The sequence below is a fragment of the Elephas maximus genome, chromosome 17 (assembly GCF_024166365.1).
Source record: "Elephas maximus indicus isolate mEleMax1 chromosome 17, mEleMax1 primary haplotype, whole genome shotgun sequence".
Taxonomy (NCBI): Eukaryota; Metazoa; Chordata; class Mammalia; order Proboscidea; family Elephantidae; genus Elephas; species Elephas maximus.
The window spans coordinates 83,063,082-83,081,784 of record NC_064835.1 but is presented as its reverse complement, the minus strand read 5'-3'; the positions used below and the strand labels follow the sequence as shown (position 1 = coordinate 83,081,784).

Here is an 18,703-nt window from a genome sequence, read left to right as displayed (position 1 = left end):
TCGAGGACCCGCGCCCCCAATTTACAGTGCACATCTGATACATTTTCACTGTGTTTGACTCCTTGGGCTTGGAGTGTAAGCCCTAGTGGAGAACAACTAGATCAGATGACAGGCTGAGAGTTTTTTCTTTATGGCCATTTTTGTTTTTTTGCACACTAGCTGAGGTGATAGGAATACAAAAGTGAGCAAAACTTGCTCTCAGTACTGGGAACCTACACTCTAGGGTGTAAGACGGACCCTCATATGGATCTGTGACATCTAATAGGTTAATCACGCTGCTAAAAACCTTTGTACACTGTTAATATGGGACAGAGAGCAATACAGAGGGGCCCCCCTGCCATCTCCAAACCCCTTGTAAATACCTTAGATGAAAAGCATACCGATTCCTCCTTTCCTTGCCCCCTTTGGGTGTCATAACTGCCCACTACCTTGGAAGAAAACCCACTCCTTGGGCACTGTGGACGAAGCCCAGTGGATGACAAGACACACACTCTTGCCCTCTCTCTTGGACTTCTTGCAGTGTCTCCTATGGGCCACACTTTGTGCTGCTTTTGTGGGTTTGGCATGTACTGTTCCCTCAGCTCGGGAGGCCCTCTCCACGCCTCTTGCTTTGCCAATTCCTACTCTTCTTCAGTTCCCAGGTGAAACCCCACTTACTTAAGGAGCCCCCACCAGGCAGACAAGGGAAGGGCCCCTGAAGTGTGTTTCCGTTGTGATTTCCATTTCGTTGTCCATAACAAACACCATTTGTAATGATTTATTTGACATCCTTTGTCCCCAGAGACTGTAAATTCCATATGGACAGAAACCATCTGTGTCTTGTTTATTTATGTGTCCCTAATGTCTTGCACAATGGGGCAAGGTGAGCATTGAGAAGTTCGTGGGGATGAATGAAAGAAAGAATAAGTAATCATATAAGTTACTTATCAGTAACTAGGAAGGGTGAGTATTGTCTTTGCAATAATTTTCCCTAATATACATGACTTCCACGTAACGGTTTATAGACTGTTCAATGACGTCTTCAACATGCGTGTCTTGTGCACCTCCTTATGCTATTAAAGATGAGCAGACTTCCCTGTAATGGTGGTTGAAACTTGGCATTTGGAGCAGTCAGAGTGTTTTATCTTTTCTAAAAAAAAAAAAAAAAATTATTGTTCTTTAGATGAAGGTTTACAGAGCAAACTAGTTTCTCATTAAACAATTAATACATGTATCGTTTTTTGATATTGGTAGCCAAACTCATGACTTGTCAACACTCTCCCCTTCTTGAACTTGGGTTCCCTATTACCAGCTTTCCTGTCAACTGGTGCCTTCTCATTCTTGCCCCTGGGCTGGTGTGCCCCTTTAGTCTCATTTTGTTTTGTGGGTCTGTTTAATCTTTGGCTGAAGGGTGAACCTCAGGAGTGACTTCATTGCTGAGCTAAAAGGGTGTCTGGGGGCCATACTCTTGGGGTTTCTCCAGTCAGTCTCTGTCAGACCAGTAAGTCTGTTTTTTTGTGTGTGTGTGTGTGTGTGAGTTAGAATCTTGTTCTACATTTTCCTCCAGCTCTGTCCAGAACCCTCCATTGTGATCCTTGTTAGGATCAGTCAGTGGTGGTACCATCTAGTTGTGCTGCACTCAGTCTGGTGGAGGCTGTGGTAGTGATGGTCCATTAGTCCTTTGGACTAATCTTTCCCTTGTGTCTTTGGTTTTCTTCATTCTCCCTTGCTCCAGATGAGGTGAGACCAGTGGAGTATCTTAGATGGTCCCTCATAAGCTTTTAAGACTCCATAAGCTACTCACTAAAGCAGAACGTAGAACATTTTCCTTATGCCAATTGAGCTAGATGTTCCCTGAGACCATGGTTCCCCACAGCCCTCAGCCTAGTAATTTGGTCTCTCAAGGAGTTTGTATTGTCTATCGAGCTTCCATGACCTTGCCTTGGACAAGATGTGCTGGCTTCCCCAGTATTGTATACTGTTTATTGTTCACCAAAGTTACCACTTATCTATTGTCTATTTAGTGTTTCCCCCCTTCTCTACCCTTCTTGTAACCATCAAAGATTTTTTCTTTTTGTCTGTAAACCTTTTTATGAGTATTTATGGTAGTGGTCTTGTACAATATTTGTCCTTTTGCAATTGACTTATTTCACTCAGCATAATGCCCTCCAGATTCATCCATGTTGTGAGATGCTTCTCGGATTTGTCATTGTTCTTTATCCTTGTGTAGTAGTCCATTGTGTGCACATACCATAGTTTATCCATTCATCTGTTGATTGGCATCTGGGTTGTTTCCATCTTTTTGCTATTGTGAACAATGCTGCATTGACCATGGGTGTGCATATGTCTATTTGTATGACAGCTCTTCTCTTCAAGGATATATTTCTAGGAGTGGGATTGCTGGATCATATGGTATTTCTATTTCTGTCTTTTTAAGGAAGTGCCATGTTGTTTTCCAAAATGGTTGTAACATTTTGCACTTCCACCAGCAGTGCATAAGAGTTACCATCTACCCGCATCCTCTCCAACATTTGATGTTTTCTATTTTTTTGATTCGTGACAGTAATGTTGGGGTGAGGTGGTATCTCATTGTAGCTTTAATTTGCATTTCTCTAATGACTAGTGATTGTCAGTATTTCCTCATGTATATGTTAGCCTTTTGAATGTCTTCTTTGGTGAAGTGTCTGTTCCTTTGCCCACTTTTTAACTGGATTATTTGTCTTTTTGTTGTAGAGGTGTTCGATTTCCCTGTAGATTTTAGAGATTAGACCTTCGTTGGATTTGTCATAGCCAAATTTTTTTTCCCAGACTGTAGTTTCTCTTTTTACTCTTTTGGTAAAGTCTTTCGATGTTTAGAAGTTCCCCGTTATCTAGCTTATCTTCTGGTGTTTGTGTATTGGTAGTTGTGGTTTGTATCCTGTTAATGTCATGTATTAGGGTCTCTAGGGTTGACCCTGGTTTTTTTCTATGATGTTTATAGCTTTTGGTTTTATATTTAGGTCTTTGATCCATTTTGAATTGGTTTTTAGGTATGATGTGAGGTATGGGTCCTGTTTCATTTTTTTGCAGATAGACATCCAGTTTTGCCAGTACCCTTTGTTTGAAAGACTGTCTTTTCTCCATTTGATGAACTTTGGGACCCTTGTTGAAGATCAGGTGATGGTAGATGGATGGATTTACATCTGGGTTCTCAGTTCTGTTCCATTGGTCAATATGTTTGTTGTACCAGTACGAGGCTGTTTTGACTACTGTAGCCGTACAGTAGGTTCTGAGATCAGGTAGTGCCAGTCCTCCTACTTTATTCTTCTTCAATAGTTCTTTACTTATCTGGGACCTCTTCCATTTCCACGTAAATTTAGTGATTAGTTTTTCCATATCTTTAAGGAATGTTTTGGTATTTGGACTGGGATTCCATTGTATTTGTAGATTGCTTCTGGTGGAATTGACATTTTCACAATGTTAAGTCTACCTATCCATGAGCATGGTATGTTTTCCATTTATTTAGATCTCTTTTGGTTTCTTGCAGTCGTGTTTTGTAGTTTTCTTGTATAGGTCTTTTACAATCATGATTAGATTTATTCCTAAGTATTTTATTTTTTGGGGGGCTATTATAAATGCTATTGTTTTCCTGAATTCCTTTTTCAGCAATCCCTTTATTGGTATATAGGAATCCAACTAATTTTTGTATGTTTACCTTGTATCCTGCTACTCTGCTGAATCTTTCCATAAGTTCCAGTAGTTTTCTTGTGGACTCTTTTGGGTTTTCTATGTATAGTGTCATATCATCCACAAATAGGGACAGTTTTAGTTCTTCCTTACCAATTTGGATGCCCTAGATTTATTTTTCTTGCCTTATTGTTTTAGCTAGAACTTCCAGCACAATGTTAAATGGGAGAGGTGATAAAGGGCATCCTTGTCTTATTCCTGTTTTCAAGGGGAATGTTTTTAGCCTCTCTCCATTAAGAATGATGTTGGCTGTTGATTTTGAATAGATGCCCTTTATTATGTTGAGAAACTTCCCTTCTATACCTATTTTATTGAGAGTTTTTATCAGGAATGGGTGTTGGACTTTGATGAATGCCTTTTCTGCATTGATTGAGATGATTGTGTGATTCTTTTCTTTTATGTAGTGGATTACGTTGACTGATTTTCTAATGTTGAACCATCCTTGCGTGACAGAGATAGAAATCTCCTTGCATACCTGGTATTAATCCCACTTGGTTGTGGTGTATTTTTTATGATGCCGATTTCTATTGGCTAGAATTTTTTTGAGAATTTTGCATCTGTATTGCTGAGAGATATTGGTCTGTAATTTTCTTCTTTTGTGTTGTCTTTGCCTGGTTTTGGTATCAGGGTTATGCTGGCTTCATAAAATCAATTCGGAACTATTCCTTCCATGTCTATGTTCTGAATTCTGAAATAGTTTCAGTAGTACTGGTGTAAGCTCTTCTCTGAATGTTTGGTAGCCTTCTCCAGTGAAGCCATCTGGGCCAGGGCTTTTTTTTGGTTGGGAGTTTTTAAATTACCTTTTCAATCTCTTCTCTTATTATGGGTTTGTTCAAATTTTCAACTTCAGTTTGTGTTAGTTTGGGTAGGTAGTGTGTTTCTAGAAATTTGTACATTTTCTCTAGGTTTTCAAATTTGTTGGAGTCTAGTTTTTCATAGAACTCCATTATGATCCTTTTTATTTCAGTTGGGTCTGTTGTAATGTCCCCCATTTCATTTCTTATTTGGGTTATTTACATCCTCTTCTATTTTTCTTTTGTCCATTTGGCCAGTGGTTTGTCAAGTTTGTTGATCATTTCAAAGACCAACTTTTGGCTTTGTTGATTGTTTCTATTATTTTTCTAACCTCTATTTCATTTACTTCTGCTCTGATTTTTATTGTTTCCTTTTTTCTGTTGGCTGTGGGCTTCTTTTGCTGTTCTCTATTTGCTGAAGTTGTGTAGCTATTTTTTTTTATTTTGTCCCTTTCTTCTTTTTTGTCATGTGCATCTATTGCTATAAATTGACCTCTGAGCACTGCCTTTACTATGTCCTAAAGTTGAAGTTGTCAAGGATTTCATTTTACTTGGATCCACAATCAACAGCCATGGAAGCAGCAGTCAAGAAATTAAAAGACCCATTGCATTGGGTAAATCTGGTGCAAAGGACCTCTTTAAACTGTTGAAGAGCAAAGATGTCACCTTGAAGACTAAGGTGTGCCTGACCCGAGCCATGGTATTTTCAATCACATCATATGCATGTGAAAGCTGGACAATGAAAAAGGAAGACCGAAGAAAAATTGACGCCTTTGAATTATGGTGTTGGTGACAAATATTGAATATACCATGGACTGCCAAAAGAACGAACAAATCTGTCTTAGAAGAAATACAACCAGGAAGCTCCTTAGAAGCAAGGATGGTGAAACTGCGTCTTACATACTTTGGACATGTTGTCAGGAGGGATGAGTCTCTGGAGAAGGACATCATGCTTGGCAGAGTACAGGGTCAGTGGGAAAGAGGAAGACCCTCAACGAGGTGGATTGGCACAGTGGCTGCAACAATGAGCTCAAGCATAACAATGATTGTAAGGATGGCTCAGGACTGGGCAGTGTTTTGTTCTGTTGTGCATAGGGTCGTTATGAGTCGGAACCAACTCGACGTTACCTAGCAAAAACAACAAAGGTTTTGGTATGATGTGTTTTCATTCTCATTTGATTCTAGGAATTTTTTTATTCCAACTTTGATTTCTTCTATTACCCAATGGTTTTTAAGCAGTGTGTTATTCAGTTTGCATGTATTTGATTTTTTTTTTTTTTGGTTGCTCTTCTTGTTATTAATTTCTACTTTGATGGCATTGTGATCAGAGAAGATGCTTTGTATTATCTCAATGTTTTGGATTTTGTTGAGTGTTGCTTGGGGCTAAGATGTGATCAATTCTGGAGAACGTTCCATGCGAGTTGGAAAAGAATGTGTATTTTGCTGCTGTTGGGTAGAGTGTTCTATATGTGGTCTGTGAGGTCAGGTGGGTTGATTGTGGCCTTTAGATCTTCTGTATCTTTGAGTTTCTTTCTAGATGTTCTGTCCTTTACCAAGAGTGGTGTGTTGATGTCTCTTACTATTATTGGGAACTATCTATTTCTCTTTTCAGTGCTGTTAGAGTTTGTTTTATATGTTTTGGAGCCCTGCTATTTGATGCATAGATTTTTATTATGGTTATGCCCTCTTGATGGATTGTCCCTTTCATCATTTTATAATGCCCTTCTTTGTCTTTTATGGTGGATTTTGTTTTAAAGTCTATTTTATCTGAGATTAGTATTGCCACTCCTGCTTTTTTTTTTTTTTTTGGTAGCTGTTTGCTTGATATATTTTTCTCCATCCTTTGATATTTAATAAATTTATGTCTTTGTTTCTAAGGTGTGTCTCTTGTAGACAGCATTTTTTTTAATGCATTTATCCATTCTGTCACTCTTTGTCTCTTTATAGATGCATTAAGCCATTTATATGCAGTGTAATCATTGATAGGTGTGAGTCTATTGCTGTCATTTTGTAGTGCTTTTTTTGTGGTGCTGACATTTTCTTTTTCCTCTTACTCTTCTGTGCTGAGTTCCTTTTGTATATTTTTCATTTCTTTCATTTTTGTAGATTTTGTTTTTACTGAGACTTTATGTTTTTCTTCTTTATTTTGATGAATAGGTTTCTGAACTTTCTTTGCGGTTACCTTGAAATTTACCCCATCTTCCTTATTTTAAATCAGTCTTTTATTACTTGATAATGCTTTGACTTCCTCTCCATTTGAAAGTTCTGTGCCTACACTGTTATTCTTTCTTTTATTGTTTTGACATTATTGTCACTTACAGATTGACATCTCTGACTCCCTGTTGTAAATTTTTTAGTTTTGTTTTGTCCTTGAGAGTTCATTACCTAAGTTGGTATCTGGTGATGAGGTCTTGCATCCTAAATTCAGGCTGTTGTCTGATGTTGTTGGTTCTCTAACTGAAGGTCTTCCTTTAATAATTCTTGTAAGTTTGTTTTGGTTTTCTCATATTCCCTTAATTTCTGTTTATCTGGAAATGTCCTAATTTTGCCATCATAGCATCATGGTTTTGAGTAAGAGTTTTGCAAGATATATTATTCTTGGTTGACAGCTTTTTCTTTCAAGATTTAATATATGTAATCCCATTGCCTTCTTGCCTGTGTGGTTTCTGCCAAGTAATCAGAGCTTAGTCTTATTGTTTCCCCTTTGTATGTGACTTTTTGTTTTTCTTGAGCTGCTTTCAGGATTCTTTCTTTGTCTTTGGTTTTAGCTAGTGTGATTATATGTCTTGCCGTTTTTATTTTGGAGTCTATCCAATATGGAGTTCATTGAGCTTCTTGGATAGTCAGCTTTCAGGATATTAGAGAAGTTTTCTGTCAGCAAATTTTCAGTGATCCTTTCTGTGTTTTCTGTTTTCTCCACCTGTTCTGGAACTCTGATAACACACAGATTTTCACTTTTGATTGTATCCCACATTTTTTTCAGGGTTTCTTCATTTTTCTCATCTCTGATTTTTCCTCATAAAAAGTGGTATCCAAGATCTGTCTTCAATTTCACTGATCCTGTCTTCTATTGTTTCAAATTTGCTTCTAAAACCTTGTATAGCATTGTCCATTTCTGAAATCTTGTTGTTTATCTTTTGGATTTCTAATTGCTGTTTTTGTATGATTTCGTTGTTTATTTATTTTGACATTTTGTTCCTGTATTATTTTCTTGATTTGTTCCATTGTTTTGTCTGTCTTTTCCATGATTTTGTCTATTTTTTCTTTATTTTTGTCCACACTTTCATGCATCTGTTGGAGAACTCTGAATATTAGTGTTCTGAATTTCCTATCAGGTAGCTCCAGTGCTTTTTCTTCTAGCAGAAGGTCACCTGGTGTTTTATTTTGGTCGCTTTCTGGGGCCATCATCTCCTTTTTTTTTTTTTTTTTTCTGATATTGTCTGCTTTCTCCAGGACATTCAGGAATTATTTTCTTCATTTATTGATGGTAGATTTGATAGTTTCATTTTGCTTTTATGTTTTATTTGGTTATGTCTGGGCAGGCAGGCTGGGTGTGTTTTGTTGCTTGCTCACTTGTGGGCTAAATAGTTCTCACCATCTTTTCCAGGTGGGCAGGACTGGTCACTCAGCTATGGTGCAGCAGTGTGGGTCCGATGGGGTGAAGGGGTGGGTATGGCTAGTTTGGGGCATGAACTGGGGTTAATGAGGCAGGGCTGGGCAGCAGTGTGGGGCTGGGTCCAGGGGACTGCATTGGTACTGTTTGGGGGCATGGCACTTGGTGCATGGTGAAGATAGGCAGGAGGGAAAGGAGAGGATGTGATGTGCAGAGCTAAATGGGTGGGTAAAAGAAGAGGAAAAAAGGGCAAAAAAGTAAATAAATAAAATAAAAAGAGTAAATAAAATGGCAGTGCTGTAGGATTCAGCAGGTGGAGGTGGGACAGACCTGGTGAAGCCATGTGCTGGTGGCTCTCTAGCCAAGTGGGGTGGCTTGACCTGTTGAGAAGTGGCATGGGTGTTGCACAGGGCTAGGCAGGCAGGAGAAAGGAAAGGAAAAAGGGGAAAGAGAGAGAAGAAACCAACAATCAAACAAAAATAAGTAAATAAAAATAAAAACAGTAACCAAAAACAAGGTGGTGGAGGCACCAGTCACTGGAGGCAGGATAGAATTGGGGTGGCAGCAAGCTTATATCTCTATTGCCAGGTGGCATGGCACAGCCCATCAGGAAGGGGCAGGGGAGCACAGAAATTTATTTGCTCCCAGTTTAGAAGGCTAGAAGTCCAAATCCAGGACAATGGTTCTAGGAGAAAGCTCTCTTTGTTGGCTCTGGGAGAAGATCCTGACTTTCCTCAGTTCTTTGGCAATCTTCACATAGTGTCTACCTCAACCCTCCCACCCCCTGGTTTCTGCTTGCTTGCTTCTGTGTCTATGCTGCTCCTTATAACTTGGAAGTGATTAGCTTTTGGACACACCCTAGGACCTCAATAGTATAACCAAAACAAAACCCACTGCTGCCGAGTCGATTCTGACTCGTAGTGACCCTGTAGGACAGAGTAGAACTGCCCCATAGGGTTTCCAAGGCTTTAAATCTTTTAGGAAGCAGACTGCCACATCTTTCTTCTGTGGAGCAGCTGGTGGATTTGATCCGCTGACCTTTTTGGTTAGCAGCTGAGCGCACTTTAACCACTGTGCTCATTAGTAGAGCAAAGACGAACCTGTTTCCAAACACAATTACATCCACAGGTATAAGGGTTAGGATTTCAACACTTATTTTGGAGAGACACAATTCATGTATCAGTATTTCATTCTTTTTTATGGCCAAATAGTACTTCATTTAGCAGATATACCACGTTTTCTTTATCCATTCATCTTTGGTGGACATTTGGGTTCTACCTTTTGGCTATTACGAATAATTCTGCTATAAATATTCCTCTACACGTTCTTGTGTGGACTAATGTTACCATTTCCTTTGGGCATAACCTAGGAGTGGAATTGCTGGGTCAAATGATAAGCCTATGTTTAACTTCTTGAGGAACTACTGGCTGTTTTCTGAAGTGGCTGCACCGTCTTATATTTATATTTCCATCAGCAGTGTGTGAAGGTTCTGATTTCCTCACATGCTGATCAAAACTTGCAGTTACCTGCCTTTTAATTATAGCCATCTTAGTGTGAAGACCCATGGAAGTTTTTAGAGTGTGTTGTTTAGCCTCCGCGTTTGGAGATTTTCCTGTTACTGATTTCAGGAACCCTGGTGGTACAGTGAGGTGAGCCAGAGGAGACCTGGTAGAGAGTCAGGACTTCCACCACCCCCAGCAATAAGAATTCCAGGAGTCAGACAGCTCTTCTTTATTTTGTCCTGCCTCTGTCCCTTTCAGTCTAAACTGACAGGATTTATGCTGAGGTAGTTGATTAGATTCTTAAGGAACCGGCCTGATTTCTTTAGCAAAAGATCGTGTAGTCACATCCTTGGGGAAAGTTCCAGGACATTTTTCCTTTGTTTGTCCTTCACCAAAAATGGTATGCTGAAGTCTCCTACTATTATTGTAGAGCTGTCTATTTCCCTTTTCAATGCTATTACAGTTTGTTTTATGTACTTTGGAACCCTGTCATTGGGGGCATGAATATTTATTACGGTTATGCCCTCCTGGTGTATTGACCCTTTAATCATTATATAGTGTCCTTCCTTATCCTTTGTAGTGGATTTTACTTTAAAGTCTATTTTGTCAGAGATTAATATTGCCACTCCTGCTCTTTTTTGATTGCTGTTTGCTTGATGTATTTTTTTTCCATTCTTTGAATTTTGTTTTGTTTGTGTCTTAAAATCTAAGGTGTGTCTCTTGTAGGCAGCATACGGACAGATTGTGTTTTATGTGTGCTTAGTTTGTACAATTGAATTTTCCAAATCTATAAGTCCTGGTTTTATTTGCATAATTTATATCTTCCCTCCCACACTTTATTGTAAGGCTTCCGGCAGAATGGCTCTACCCTGCTTGGCTGACCCGCCTTCTCTTCTTTATCTTAAAACAACAGGTCCTGGAGACCCTCTGTGTTACAGAGTAGAACTGCTCCACGGGGCTTTCGTCCATGGCACCCCTGAGTGGGTTTAAACCATCAACTTTTAGGCTTTTCATCGAGTGCAAACCATTTGTGCCGCCCAGGGACCTTCCCACCTTTGGCGTCTTGTATTCGGGCCAGTCCTGACACCCCTTCCTCACTGTGCCTACATTTCTTCCTGTCTTGACTTGTGCTTCATCCCCCTCGGAATTGAGGTATCCACATCCAGCTATCTTAAAACCCTTCGTGCCTGGCAGTACATATAGTGACCGTGAGCTTTTTCAGCCTCTGTGGTTTATTGAGAATCTGCTGTAACACCAACAGTGCTTGCTGGCACAAGGCAGGGGCCTTTATGACTGTTTAAAACTGAAGAAATGAGCATCTGCCATAAATTTCTCATTTTTGGTAGAAAAATAGAAATTTTGAAAATTTTATATGTTACACATGTATACCAATTGACTCCTGTGGGGACTCTGGGTATAATTAGTGATACTTCATATGTACCACTAAACACTTAGGGTATGCTTATGGGGGAGCGGGGGAATCCATATTACCTGCCAAAAATTCAGATACACTTAATGATTCAGCATGCTTCCATTGATGACAACACGTGGTATCAACAAAAAATTCAAAGCTGAAAATAATTGGGTCACCCAAGGGTTAATGCCATCTCCTCCACCAAAAAACACCAAAGTCTTCCTGAATTTCCACATCTGAATTAATTTCCATATTCTCCCTACTTCTCTAATACTTACAACATCTTCTGTTTCATAGCATTAATCATCTTCAATCTTGTATTGTAATTACTTGTAGTCTTATCTTCTTTACCAGATATAAGCTCGTGAAAGACAGGACCCATCTGCGATTCAATGTCATGTCCCTCAGAGCCTTGTAACTAGAAGGCATTCAAATATGTGATAAAGGGTTTAACTTTCTGTGTTTGTATCTTTTCAGTGTTATTCATGGAGGGACTAAACTCTATGTTTTTCTTTTTCTTTTTAAATGGTCAATTGGAAAATTCAATACCATGTAAGCTCTCTGCTGTAGAATAATCATATAATTTTTTAAGTTTTCATTTATGTTTTCTCTTTTTTAAGTTATTTTTATTATCATGAATCCTTAGCAGATCTCAAAAGTAGACTATTTAAAAAATGTCTATATTGATAGTTTCATTATTTTTGTACTTTTCAGTTCAGCCTGTGGCTAAATTTTATGAGAAACCTATAGTCACATGTTAATAAGTACCTGACATAGATCAGTTAATCCTGCTTGAATTCTGTTCTATTTTTTCTGTATTATTTATTTGTGTGCTTATTTTTATTATTTATATACTCAATTAAACTCTATTTTTATAATTCAATTTTGTTGCTAATTCTTTGTCCATTTGCATTATCTTGTAATGATAGGGGTATGTTGAAATATCTGATTAAAATGGTGCCTTTATTTACTATTTTCTGTCTGTTTCTGACTATCCTTGCTCATTAAAATGATATTTGAAAATATATCTATTTAATTACTATATAAATTGAGATATAGAAAATCAGCATTGTTTGGCTTAAATAAATGTATTTATTTGTCCTAATATTTAAAAACAATTTTAATATATCCATAAATGCTTATCTTTTTTTCCATCCAAATAGACATGACTTATTTTACACCATTCTTAAGTTTAAATCTAGCGTTCCCCATAGCATGTGTTTTGAGGATGAATGGCACCAGAGCCTAGAGCTGGGTTGGGGCCTCAGCAGTCGCCTGGTACTGACTTTGTATGCACATCAACTTTTATTGTACTTACCACAGGCTTGCCAATAGATATTATTTTTTCCTTGAAGCACTTTTAAGATTAAAAGAATCCCATTGCCATCGAGTGGATTCCAACTCACAGTGATCCTAGAGGACAGAGTAGAACTGCCCCATAGGGTTTCCAAGGCTGTAGTCTTTACAGAAGCAGACTGCCACATCTTTCTCCTACAGAGCCCCTGGCAGGTTCAAACCACTGACCTTTTGGTTAGCAGCTGAGCAATTTAACCATTGCACCACCAGGGCTACTTTACAGCTAAGATAGAGTGTACTGTATTTATTTGAAGAGTTTGCATGATTCACCTGGATTTAGTATTTTCTTCCTGAGGGCACTGTTTCTAATTGCTTTTGCTGGTCTCTCCTTTCCCTTCTGGTGTGCTACCTGTTGGAGCCCTGGTGGCCAGTGGTTAAGAATGTGGCTGCTTACCAAAAAAGGGTCAGCAGTTGGAATCTACTTGGAGAGCCTAGGAGGCAGTTCTACTCTGTCCTATAGGGTCACTATGAGTTGGAATTGACTCTACAATGATTTTTTGGGGGGGATGCTACTTGTTATTTAGAGATGTATTTTTTTTTTTGAAACTTTCTAAATATTTTTGTAGTTGTTGAAACTGGTATTCTCTGATTTTTACATTGTTGCTTTTTGGTGGATCCTGATATCTGGAAGCTTCCTGTATTTGCTCTCTCCCCCAAACTGGACAAGTAGGTTACTTTAAGTATAATGAGAAAATATAGTGGATTTAATTTTAAAGAGATCTTTAGTTTTTAAGGTTAATTAATTTCAACATCTGTATGCAGAAAGAAAAGAGATTTACTATGAAAGGGAATATTTTAACTATACATTTTGTAAAGGAAACCCCTAACCCTGGTCCCTTTCCTAGTAAGCAAGTTTCTTTTGCAATTAAAATAAAATTATAGATTTTTAAAGCATCCATCCTCACAGACTTTTATGTACTAGTAATAAATATTGAATGACTTAAGGCACGATGCTTAGAACACTATAAATAGAAGTTAGCAGGAGATACAGAACACGGACTAAACGAAAGGTGGGTGAACTACACGCCTGTGGCTCAAAAATGGCCCAAGGCTTGTTTGTATGGCCTGTAAGCTAAGAATGGTTTTTATATTTTTGGGTGATGGTTGAACAATGCGATGGACGTAATTAATGTCACTGAACTGTCCATGTGAAGATTGCTGAAATGTCAAATGTTTTGTTACATATATTTTATCACAATAAAAATAGTCAAAAGAAGAAACATATTTTGTGACATAAAAATTATGTGACATTCAAATTTCAATGTCCATAAATAAAGTTTCATTGTAACACAGGCATGTCAGCTTGGCTGGGCCACAATTCTCAGTGTTGATATGTAATCACTCCCGTAATGGGACCTGCTGTGAGTAGCCAGTCAGTTGAAAGGGGGTTTCCTTGGGGGTGTGGTCTGCATCCGAATATAAGCCAACATTCTGGCTTTTTGCTTGGTCTGGATCCTGTGGCTGCCTCCTGCTTGTCTGACCTCCGATTCTTGGGACTTGAGCTATCACCTTATCTGCCGATCTTGGGACTCATCAACCTTCACAGCCTGTGAGCAGAGCCCTGCTCTCCGACCTGCCAATCTTGGGTTCACCAACCCCTGCAGCTATATGAATCAGAAGAAGCCTTGAGGTCTTGCCTGCCAGTCTTGGGATTTGTTGATCTTCACTGCCTGTGAGCAAGAGCCCTGCTTCCTGACATGCCAGTCTTGGATTTGCCAGCCTCTGCAGCTACGTGAATCAGGAGAAGCCTCTATCTTAATCCACGGACTCGGAATATTCCAGCCTCTACAATCGAGTGAGCCGTTTCTTTGATATAAATTTCTCTCTATGTATATATTTATATGCTTTACTGGTTTTGCTTCTCTAGAGAACCCGGCCTAAGACACTATGGCTGATCTGGCACTAAAACAGTGAGTCAGAGTTACCTATGACCCACAGGCTGAAAATATTTACTATCTGACCCTTTACAGAAGAAAGTTAGCCAATCCCTAGACTAACCAATAGATTGTACCTGCAGATGCTTGTGCTGAACCTTGTAAAAGTCATCAGTAAGTTCATCTGATTTTTCCCAGTATCTGACATATTTCTCTATACTATTAGGCGAAATGCAGACTCAGGGAAAGCAAATTCCGTCTATTCAAATTCATCTCCCTTTCAAGAAATACTTGAGAAAAATGAAGAAGCCACAAAGGCATATACATGTGGGTTTGTTTTATTCTGTGAACATTGTAATTCAAGAAGCCTTTTCTTTGCTTTTTTGCACCTGAAGCTGGGCAGCAGTAAAAATAAAGAAAAAGGCAAGAAGAGGAAGTGGGAGCCACTGAAAACAAGTCTCACTCTTTTTATAGTTTGCCTCTATAGTGACCCTATAGAACAGAGTAGAACTGCCCTATAGATTTTCCAAGGAGCGGCTGGTTTACCTCTAGCAATTTCCTATTCCTTACTTCTGCATATTTCTTTAGAACTATTTTTCTCTTTTTCATGTGGAAGAGGGGAAGAAAACTAAAAATGGGGGGGGGGCATTTGTGATGTAGGAGGCACAGTAGTAGGTGCTGTGGAGCCAGCAATGCAGTTATCATTACAATACTTTATGTGGTGGGTACCTTTGTCCCTGTTTTACAGATGGGCAGACTGGGACTGGACCAGTTAAGTAACTTATCCACCGTGTCTTAGTTTCTTATTGCTGCTATAACAGAAATACCACATATGAGTGGTTTTAATGAACAGAACTTTATCTTCTCACATTTAGGGGGCTAGAAATCCAAATTCAAGGCACCAACTCTAGGAGAAGGCCCTCTCTGGGGAAAATCCTCGTCTCTTTCAGCTTCTCTTTCTTGGTTCCTTGGTGATCTCTGAGTGGCACCAATTTTTCTCCGTTTGTGTTCCCTTCTGTGTCTAATCTGCTCTTTTTATATTTCAAAAGTGATTGGCTTAAAACACACCCTACACTGATGTGGCCTCATTAACATAACAAAGAAACCCCTATTCCCAAATGTGCTTATTTTCATAAGTATAGGGGTTAGGATTGACAACACATATTTTTGGGGGACACAATTCAATCCATAACACACAGTTACAGGCAGAAAGTGAAGGAGATGGGAATTTGAAGCCAGGCAGGCAGTTGCTATTTTGTAGCCCTACGGCTTGTTGACACGAAGCCTTTGGGTTAGACCTTCGTTTCAGAAAGGAGGCTATAGGACTCAGACCCTAGGAACTTGGGGAGACCTGTGGCGTAGTGGTTAAGAGCCACAGCTGCTAATCAAAAGGTCAGCAGTTTGAATCCACCAGCTGCTCCTTGGAAACCCTATGGGGCAGCTCTACTCTGTCCTACAGGGTTGCTATGAGTTGGAATCGACTCGACAGCAAAGGGTATATACAGTACAGTTACATTCTTATCACACCAGGGAAGTTGCCATGGTGAAGCTATGGGAGTCAGTGTGAAGAGAGATTAAAAGATGTGGTTTTCAATGGACTTTTTACTTCTCTGACACGAAGGCCAAAGGGCTCAAGGGCATGGATAAAGAGAAATAGTTGGGTAAAGAGAAATAGTTCAGACATAACTCCCCACCAATTATTGGAGCCTGCTATAATCCGAGAAGATGGACTATATGAAGAAGAATGTGGCATCAGGATTGAAGATTCTTTAACAGCCTCCCATATGGGGCCCTGGTGGTGAAGGGGTTAAGCATTTGGCTGCTAACCAAAAGTTCAACAGTTGGAATCCACCAGCTACTTCCTGGAAACCCTATGGGGGGCAGTTCTGCTCTGTCCTACAGGGTCACTATGAGTTGGAATTGACTTGATGGCAACAGGTTTTTTTTTTTTTGGTATCTGCAGATGACAACCTCACTTGCTGAAAGTGAAGAGGACTTGATGCGCTTGCTAATGAAGATCAAAGACCACAGCCTTCAGTATGGATTGCACCTCAACGTAAAGAAAACAGAAATCCTCACAACTGGACCAGTAAGCAACATCATGATAAACGGAGAAAAGATTGAAGTTGTCAAGGATTTTATTTTACTTGGATTCACAATCAAGAGCCATGGAAGTAGCAGTCAGGAAATCACACGACATATTGCATTGGGCAAATCTGCTGCAAAAGACCTTTTTAAGGTGTTTAAAAACACAGATGTCACTTTGAGGACTAAGGGGCACCTGACCCAAGACATGATATTTTTAATTGCCTCATATGCATGCAAAAGCTGGGCAATGTATAGGAAGGCTGAAGAAGAATCAATTTCGTTGAATTATGGTATTGATGAGAAATATTGAATATACCATGGACTGCCAGAAGAATGAACAAATCTGTCTTGGAAGAAGTAAAGCCAGAATGCTCCTTAGAAGAGAGGATGGCAAGATTTCATCTCACTTACTTTGGGCATGCTATCAGAAGGGACCAGTCCCTGGAGAAAGACATCATGCTGAGTAAACTAGAGGGTCAGTGAAAAGAAAGAAAACTCTCAATAAGATGGATTGACACAGTGGCTGCAACAATGGGTTCAAATATAGCAGTGACTGTGAGATGGCTCAGGACCAGGCAGTGTTTCATTCTGTTGTACACAGGGTCCCTATGAATCAGAACTGACACCTGACAACAGCTACAATATGAGTAATGAAGTAATCGTTTTACTACATATTCATCTGAATACCCAATGTACAGACGTGTGGTTTGCTATTTAGAAACTAAAAAAAAAAATTAGAAATTAGTTCTTTAAATTTCTTTAAATTATGATTATTACACTTTTTGGCTCACAAACTATTTCATACTATGACTCGAAGTAGTTAAGAGAATGGCTGCTAATAAAAAGGTCATCAGTTTGAATCCACCAGCCACCCCTCAGAAACCCTATGGGGCAGTTCTACTCTGTCCTGTAAGGTCGCTATGAGTTGGAATCGACTTGACGGCAACAGGTTTTGGTTGGTTAGGCCTTGAAGGCTTTATTGATTAAAATTTCTGTGCTCTTAAGTTTCTAAAGACTTATTCTATCATTTTAATATCCTTTTCCTATAATTCAGATAATTTTCATGCGATGCTTTAATTCTAAAATGCATTGAGTGCCTTCATGACTACTCGTGGTTGCCTTGCAAATAAGGTCTCTCCCCACTGAAGCCCTGTCAAATAACCTCACATGTGTGAAGTTACCATCGATGTAGTCTCCATGTGCTGGCCCAACCCACATTTCCTCTTCTTTTTCTGCTATAGGCCTTGCCCTAACAACGTGATCTCTGTATTAAAGCCACACTGGGCTCCACCATGGGTTAGGTGAAAGATACGCCCCTCCATTTTTTCATTTCTTACCAGTACCAATTGCTGTTGAATCAACGGTGACTCGTTGCTACCCCGTATGTGTCAGAGGAGACCCACGCTCCCTAGGGTTTTCAATGGCTGATTGTTTGGAAGTAGATGGTCAGGCATTTCTTTCAGGGTGCCTCTGGGTGGGCTCAAATCACCATTTCAGTTAACAGTTGAGCTCGTCAACCATTTGTACCACCCAGAGACTTCTTCCATTTTCTGTAAGACTCTCTATGCCTTCCCTGTGTGCTTAATGGAGCCCTGGTGGGCCCCTGATTAAGCATTAGGCTGCTAACCAAAAGGTCAGCAGTTCAAATCCACCAGCCACTCCTTGGAAACCCTTTGGGGCAGTTCTACTCTGTCCTATAGGGTATATGTGAGTCAGCATCAACTTGATGGCAACAGGTTTGGTTTTTTTATGGGATGTGCTTAATGCCTGTCTGTCCTTTAAGCTCTGCCCAGATGCTGCCTTCTCCATGAAGTCTTCTTCAGCAGATTTCTACTTTCTCTGTAACACTACAGCACTCGATTGGGACTTTATCATACTTTGCCTTGTATTAGAGTAAGTCAAGGCATAAACATTCAGTTCCTTTACCTTCAATGAAAGTCTTTCTGAGATTGGATATAATGGCAGGCTTATCTTTGTATCTTTCATACAGTAGTGACCAAATGTACCTTTGTATGAATTGATTTGGTTGACTACGAAGGAACAAATATCGCAAACATTAGACAGTGTTCCAAATGAAAGGACCTGAAAGTAAAAATAAAATTAGGTAAGTTAAAAACTATTCTGAGTGTCAGAGATGACAGCAGCAATCCAAACATCCAAAGAAGCTCAGTTTTCGATTAAATAAAAGTAGGGGTGAAAAAGGACCTTACTCACTCTTTAGGGTTTTTATGAGGATCAAATTTGAGATGTTACATGTAAAACTGCTTTGGAAATCACCAAATTGTTTCAAATATAAAATATCAAAACAAAACCAAAAAACCCCTGTTGCCGTTGAGTCGATTCCGACTCATAGTGAC

At 39.3% G+C, this 18,703-nt stretch overlaps 1 protein-coding gene across 1 annotated transcript in view; it reads left to right on the top strand.

Moving 5' to 3' along the window:
• The window catches only part of SLC9A2 (solute carrier family 9 member A2), a 147,877-nt gene that overhangs the window by 61,705 nt on the left and 67,469 nt on the right, over positions 1 to 18,703 (top strand). The gene's annotated exons all lie outside the window — the stretch shown is intronic.